Raw genomic sequence first — 8,144 nt, forward strand, 5'->3', positions numbered from 1 at the left:
GTATTTAGAATTGAGAGCTTGCTTTGTTATTTTAAGTTCATCTAGTGGAGCTCTTTAGAGTAGCAAGATTTGAGAGCTCTTAGTGAGTAGTAACATTGCAAGTTGTGTGCCTAATAATCATTGCAACTAGAATTGTTGGATAGGTGGCTTGCAACCCTTGTAGAGCTAGAGCAAGTTTGTATTTCGCTATTTGCCATACTAATCAAATTGCTCTAGTTGATTTGTAGATTTTTAAATAGGTTATTCACCCCCTCTAGCCATATTAGGACCTTTCAGTTGCTTTCTTCTGACCGTCTCCTCCCCAGCTCGCTCCCTCCACCGTCCTTTTCTTCATCAGATCCATCCCCAAAACCTAGTCTCTCCATCCTCTTCTCGTAGATCTGTGGATCTCGATCTTCAACGGCAACTTCGGTGCTCCGGTTGAGCAGGTAAGCCACACTCCTAACCCTAACCCTAACCCTAACTTTGTGTAGCTTGTTCTAACTTCTATCGTTTTGTAGGCCGTAGGCTTCTTGCTCAGCTGCTGTAGCCACCGTTGATGGACCGGACTGCCCACGATGGCCGATGGCGACGATCCCACCTCCACCGATTACGAGTTGAGGACGATGGGGCTTCTAGGTGATGACAAAGATGACTTGGAGGACGGACGCGCAGAGCTGTTCGGCACTGCAACCACTCCGATCGAGGTTGGCGTAGACGAGCCGGCAGCAGCAGCGCTGCAGTCTGAGCACGGCGCTACTCCTAGAGCTGCTCCTAGCGCTGCACCGTTCGGCTCTAGCGCCAGCAACAAATGCACCAGGTCTGAGGTATGGGAGAATTTTGAGGAGTTGTTTGAGCTCCGCAATGGATCTCAAGTTAGAGTAAATGCTAAGTGCAATTACTACAAAAAAACTTTGACTGCTCGTTCTAGTGCTGGTACTGGTCATTTGATTAGGCATATCAAATCATGCAAACCGAGAAAGCTTGGCAGTAATGCCATGTCTCAGTCCCTGCTTAGGTTTAATCCTGATGGTTCTGTCCATCACTAGGAATACAACCCTGAGGTTGCTAGAACACAGTTGTGCAGGTTGATTGCTAGAGAGGATCTTCTAGTTTGTTTTGGTGAATCTACTGCTTTTGAGGAGTATATTAAACTTGCTCATAACCCTAGGTTTGTTCCTATCTCTCGACAAACCACCACCAGAGACTTTGTTAAGTACTTTAATGAATGTCGTGGCAAACTCCTTGAATCTTTGAAGTCTGTTAGTTCTGTTACTTTGACATCTAATATATGGCCTGGTAATGCTAAAGAAGACTACTTAAGTATTGTTGCTCACTATGTTAACTGTGACTGGCAATTAGAGAAGGGGATTTTGGGTCTAAGGTTGATTGATGTGTCACACAATCATGAGAACATTGCTGAACGTGTGCTTACTTGTATTGATGAATATGGCTTAACTGATAAGGTTTTCTCCATTACATTAGACAATGCTTCTGCAAACACTAAAGCAATGGAGATTCTTGCTCCTGCATTGTCTGGTTATGTTGATGAACTGTTTTTGCATCAGCGTTGTGCTTGTCATATCATTAACTTAATTGTTAAAGCTGGGCTAGAAGTCTTCAAGCCCATGCTGCATGCTTTTAGAACTGTAATTTCATTTATGAATTCCTCTAATCTGCGCATTGCATCATACAAAAATTTCTACATTGCTAATGGTGTCCGCCCTCGTAAGTTTGGCTTGGACATGGATGTTAGATGGAATGCAACCTATCTGATGCTAAAGCATCTGATAGGACACTGGGCCCTTTTTTAGTGTGGATCACTGCAAACTATCCTTTGGTTGATGGCCAGCCATTGTTGACAGAGAATGACTAGAAAGGTGCTGAAAAACTTCTCCTATTCCTTGAACAGTTTTATGATTCTACTGTTGTGTTGTCTGGTGTTTATTATCCAACATCTCCACTAATTATGCATCATATTCTTGAGATTGCTGGACATTTAAATACTAATGAAAGAGACAGGGACCTGAGAAATGTTGTTGCCCCCATGAAAGAGAAGTTTGAGGACTACTGGTCTATAATTCCAATGCTTTATTTCTTTACTTTTATCTTGGATCCTAGAGCCGATAAGAGGATTCACCAATGTTCTCCAAATTATGTCTAACCTAACTGATGAGAACTATTCTAAATATTTAACCACTGTTAGGGCTAACCTATCTGATACTTTTGCTAAGTATGACAACAAGTTTGGCGTTGTGAGATTACAAAGGGCCACAGTTCTAGGCCCTACTTCAGGGAAGAGAAAGACTGCTTGGGGGAAAATTTTTGGTGGCACTCTAGGTGGTGGACTTAGTGCTGGTGCCAGCCTAGCTGGTGGTCTTGGTACTAGTGCTAGTCTAGCTGCTGCTGGACTTGGTGCTGGTGCTAGTCTACCTCCTGGACTTGGTGGTGGTGCATCTTCATCCACTAGGAGGCCATCAGTATTTAGTCTAACTGGCAGGATGAAGGGTCGAGATGGCGGACTAGAGGGGGGTAAATAGTCCTTTCTAAAATTAATCGCGTCGGCTAACCGAAACAAATGCAGAATTATAACTATCGATCTAGCCAAGACTACACCCCTCTATCTATGTTCTCTAGCACCTTCCAAAGATACTAATTAAGCAACAAAGGTGCCGGGCTAGATAGAGCTCGCCTAACCAATTCTAGAAGTAAGGTCACACAAACCTATGCCACTAGTACTTTGAGCAACAGGGGAGCTCCTATACAAACTAGTAAGCAAAAGCACAAAACTATCTAAGCTTACTAGCAATGCTCAATAACAAGGCAACCAATGTCAAATTAGGGAGCGCAATTACTTAGCTATACAAGCTAAACAATGTGACTAACAAGGTTACACAAACTAAATTAGCCACATAAGGGAGCTACTTCTATGCTACATAAGCAAAAAGGTAACTAGTAAGCTACACAAGCTAACTAAACACAAGAGCAACTACACAAGCACATTGTATATAAAAGTAATTACAAGCTTGTGTAACGAGGATGCAAACCAACGGGAAGAACAAGGTTGACACGGTGATTTTTCTCCCGAGGTTCACGTGTTTGCCAATACGCTAGTCCCCATTGTGTCGACCGCTCACTTGGTGGTTCGGCGGCTAATTGGCATCACCCGCCAAGCCCGCACGTCGAGCACCGCAAGAACCTACCCTACAAGTGAGGGTAGCTCAATGACACACTTTACTAGAGTTGTTCTTCGCGGCTCTCGTGGGACGAGCACAATGCCCCTCACAAAGCTCTTCTCCGGAGCACCGGAGAAGCTTCTTGCGGGCTTCAACGGAGACCACCACCAAACCATCCAGGAGGTGGCAACCTCCAAGAGTAACATGCACCACTAGCTTGCAACTCGATCACCTAGTGCCACTTGATGCAACCTCACGATGCAATCGCACTAGAATCGCTCTCTCACACAATCGGATGATCACTATCAAGCATATGTGAGATGGAGGGCTTCCAAGCACTACTACACAAGCCACCAAGGCTCTAGTGTGCTCAGCTATCGGCCCAAGGCCGAGACCCCTTCTATTTATAGCCCCATGGGCTAAAATAGCCGTTATCCCTTCACTGGGCAAAACTCGGGACGACCGGACGCTCCGGTCATATTGACCGAACGCATGACCTCAGCGTTCGGTCAACGGATACTCGCCATGTGTTGCCTCCGTTCAACCTCAGTCACTTGATCTCAACGGTCAAGTGATGACCGAACGCAACTGCTCAAATTGACCGGACGCAGCAATCCTAGCGTCCAGTCGTTTCCAGTAAGGTACTAGTCACGACCGGACGCGTCCGGTCGATCACGATCAGACGCAGCATTAGTGTCTAGTCCTTCTTCAACTTCTCTACGTTGCCTACATCACCGTACGTCAGCCTGACCGGGCGCACCCTGCCAGCATCCGGTCGAAGACCGATGCCTACGCGCTCTCGGCCGCCACTGACCGGACGCAGGACCCCAGCGTCCGGTCACCACATGACCAGCGTCTGGTCCACTCTGTGAGACCCTATCTTCTATGAATAGGGCACCGGTGGCACCGTCAGACTATCCGCACTCTACGGGCGGGCACTTCGTCGGTGGAGTTTCGAACCATTGCCTCCGTTCCTTCACCACGTTGATCCACATCAACTCCAACTTCTTCTCCTTTGTAAATGTGCCAACACCACCAAGTGTACACCACCATGTGTATGTGTGTTAGCATTTTCACAATCATTTTCCAAAGGATTAGCCACTTAACTTGCCACGTCACTCAATCCTAGCGACGATGCAAAGTTAGATCACTCGAGTGGCACTAGATGATCGATATACAAACAAGTTTGCTCCTCTTGATAGTACGACCATCTATCATAAACCCGGTCATCAACTTCTCTACACACCTATGGCCGGTGAAATAAAATGCTCTAGGTTATACCTTTGCCCCGCGCATTCTATTTCATCTCCTCCAATGTCGATGCAACATATGCACCAACATGATCAACAATGATATGATCCACTTCATATCATCATGTGATCATATTGGTTCATCAATCTTGACTTTACTTGTTTTTCACTGTTGCCTTCGTCCATCGGCGCCAAGTCTTGCTTAAGCTTCACCGCCACGTGGTCCATCGCTCCAAAGCCTCTGACTTGCCCTTCATGCTTGCAACCGGTCCATCAAGCCAAGTCTTGTCTTGGTATTCTCTACCTTGATCACATGACTCAATATCATGTCTCATGTGCAATGAGCTCCTTCATCATCACATGTGTGAGCTTTGCAACATCTCCAAGTCATTTTCACCTTCATGGCATATGTTGCTCACACATATGTACCTGTGGACTAATCACCTATGTATCTCACATAAACATAATTAGTACACCTAGGTTGTCACTCAATTACCAAAACCACACAAGGACCTTTCACAGGATCATCGAGGAACGGCGACGGCGTCTAACTTCAGACATGGTGGCGATGCTGTCGTTGGTGAAGGACTGGGAGCAAGCAGATACAAAGACTCAACATACCATGGAGAATGTGGAGCTAGTGGAGGCATTTGAGAACTTGTATCTTGATGATGAGAATGTGTAATGCTGTGGCCTGTGGGCTTATACTATTTTCCTTTCCTTTCTGGATGACTGTAAGACTTAATGAACTTATGAACACTTATTAAAGCTGTGGGCTGTACTCTTTTTCTTTCTGGGGTTTTCTCACGAGGTGTGAGTTTTTATCCAGAAAGGTTTTTAATAAGGCAGTCATCGCACTGAGCAACTAATATATTAGTTATTTATGTTTACATTCATGTTACTTGTGATCTGTGAAAGATGTTTACTTGTTGAAAGATAATCGAGAACTTGTTGAAAGACGTAACTGAGAACTTGTTGAAACATGTTTACTTGTAATCTGTGAAAAAATCTGAGTTGAACATGTTTTTTTTTTTGCCTGAGGGTGTTGGGCCTTGGGCTGGCACGGGCACGCTAGGCCAGTCGGGCCATCGGGCCGGCACGGCACGGCCCGATGCGCCTGACGGGCCGTGCCGGCCCGATGACCTCCGGGCCATGCCGGGCCGGGCTGGGCGGCCCGAATGGCCATCTATAATCTGCGCCATGCGTTGACGACGACGACGACCCCCGCCCCGCCGCTCGTCTGAAAACGGAAACGTCCTCCTCCACGGTTTTCAATGTGCGGACAGAACAGCAGCTGCTACGGGACACCCGTACTTCGTACTAACCACCGTACCCGGCTAGCCGGTCTCTGTAAACTTGAAAGCTCGCCGGGCCGGCGTTGACGTTGGCCGATCGACTAGCTAACATCATCGCTATTTGTACACAGGCAGGGTTGACAAACTGCGCTGCCCAGCCGTGGTTGCCTTTGCTCTTTTGAACCAGCAGCGCCGCCGCCGGCCGCCGAGCTATAGGCAGGCCTGTGTGTCGTCTCCGTCTACAGCGCCTGACTTCTCGTGCAGTACGTCTGGATGCGTTGCGCCGGAGCTGGAGCTCCACAGTCCACGAACTGGGACGATGGTAACAGGAAAACAAGTACTGCACCATACTCCTCTGCCCCTGTGCACTGCTCTCTCGCACCAGCTTCTCCATCTTTTCCTCCGTCGTCGATCGATGATGCCTTGTCACGTGAAGAGAACAGGCGAGAATCCAGTCCACGCAGACGTCAAGCGTCCATGTTATATGATGTGATGGGTTTTGCATTCGAAATTTCCAACGTCATACTCCCTCCTCAAAATGAGTGCGCATCTCACATATTGAGAAGTAAAACTATATAGAAAAAAATTACTATTTATGATGTATAATAAATTTCATTAGATTGGTTATGGAATATACTTTCATAACAAAATTATTTAGAGATACTACCTCCGTCCCTAACATAATGCAACTATGGGTTGCATGCCACGAAAAGTAATTTATGTTTGACTAAGTTTCTAATAAATAGTATTCACACTTATTGCTCTAAATTAATTTATTATAAATATACATTTCGTAACTAATATAATGGTGGTATTAGTTTGATACTATAAATATTTATATTTTTTTATATAATTGGTCAAACTTGATATACTAAAACACGATACTATTCTAGAATTGTATTCTTTTGGAAACGGAGGTAGTACGGTATAAATGTCTGCACACTTATTTTGTGACCGAGGGAGTAGCTCATAGCACTCTCCTGCACTTAATAAATGATTGCGGTGTCCTAAAATAGCCATCCGTCTCAAAATAAACCCAAGTCTCACTTCACGGATAGTCAAATCTTGAAAATTTTGACTAAATAAATAAATATATATATATATATATATATGTGTGTGTATATATATACACACACACACTAATATTTGTTATATGTATGTAATAAGTATTATTAGATTGAGCATGCATGATATATATACTTCCATGATAGACCTATTTAGAGATGTACATTTATTTTGGGAAAAGTGAGACTTATAAATATTGATATTATTTTTTATATTCCTAGTCAAATTGAAAAAGTTATGACTTCTAGAAAAGTGAGAGGTATATTTATTTTGGGGCGGAGACAGTATCATTTTTTAGAGCCATGATTTTTAAAATTAACTAAATATATAAAAAGATACTGATATTTAATAAATATCATTAAATTAGTTGTAAAATATATTTTTATAATATACATACTAGCCTCGTTCGGCTTACCTTATAATCCGCACTATTCGGCTTGTTTTTTCAGCTGAAACAGTGTTTTTCTCTCACAACAATTCAGATAGAACAGTATTTTTCAGCCAAGTTTCATCAAGGCGAACGGATTTTTTTAATTTTAACACTTTTTGGAAACTAATTTTAAATCTAACACGGTCGGTTTTTTTAAAACTAACACTTTTGGCCGCGTCTATTGCCCTGACGCGGCCAAATGCATGTGCCGCGCCATGCATGGTGGTGTGGCAGCGAGCTGACGTGGCGGCGACCAGAATTGCTGACCGGTGACGTGCAGGGCTCTGTCGCGCCACCGATCTTGGCGCGGCACTGTCGCGCTCTGATCCGTGGCGCGACAGAGCCGAAAAAACCCCCGCTGCATCCCGCGTCCGCCAGTGACCGAGCAGCGGCGAGGTACTCCCCTAATATAGTTAGTATAGTTAATAAAGTTAGTAAAATTATTAAAGTATAGTTAGTAAAGTTAGTTAGTTTAGTTAGTATATGTAATATAGTAAGTTAGTATAGGTAGTATAGTTAGTAAAGTTATTGAGTATAGTTATACATTGGATTTAGTCTAATTAGTTGTTGTAGTTAGCCTTGTATAGATGTTAATATTAAATTAGTTAGTATAGTTATAGTTAGAATATGTATTAATATTACTATAGACATTACGTACGACGATTTCGACGACTTGATGAAGTTTTTTGAAATGCTTTTGCAGATGGATTGTTGTGTTAGAGTTTTGTATGGAGGAAGTGTTAGGAGAGAAGATGGTATGTTTGAGGATATGAAAGAAGAATTGGAATGGTTTGATGAACCTCCTAGCTTCAACGACATTTGTGTCCGTTTAAATGCAAAGTTTGACGGTGAACGTTATGGTGGACGAAACTACCGAGTTGATCTTGAAAAGGTAGAGTATAGTTGCAACGTCCCTCAGATCATGCATGCCCCTTGCTCTCATATGATC

This window comes from Miscanthus floridulus, chromosome 13 (genome assembly GCF_019320115.1).
Source record: "Miscanthus floridulus cultivar M001 chromosome 13, ASM1932011v1, whole genome shotgun sequence".
NCBI classification, from domain to species: domain Eukaryota; kingdom Viridiplantae; phylum Streptophyta; class Magnoliopsida; order Poales; family Poaceae; genus Miscanthus; species Miscanthus floridulus.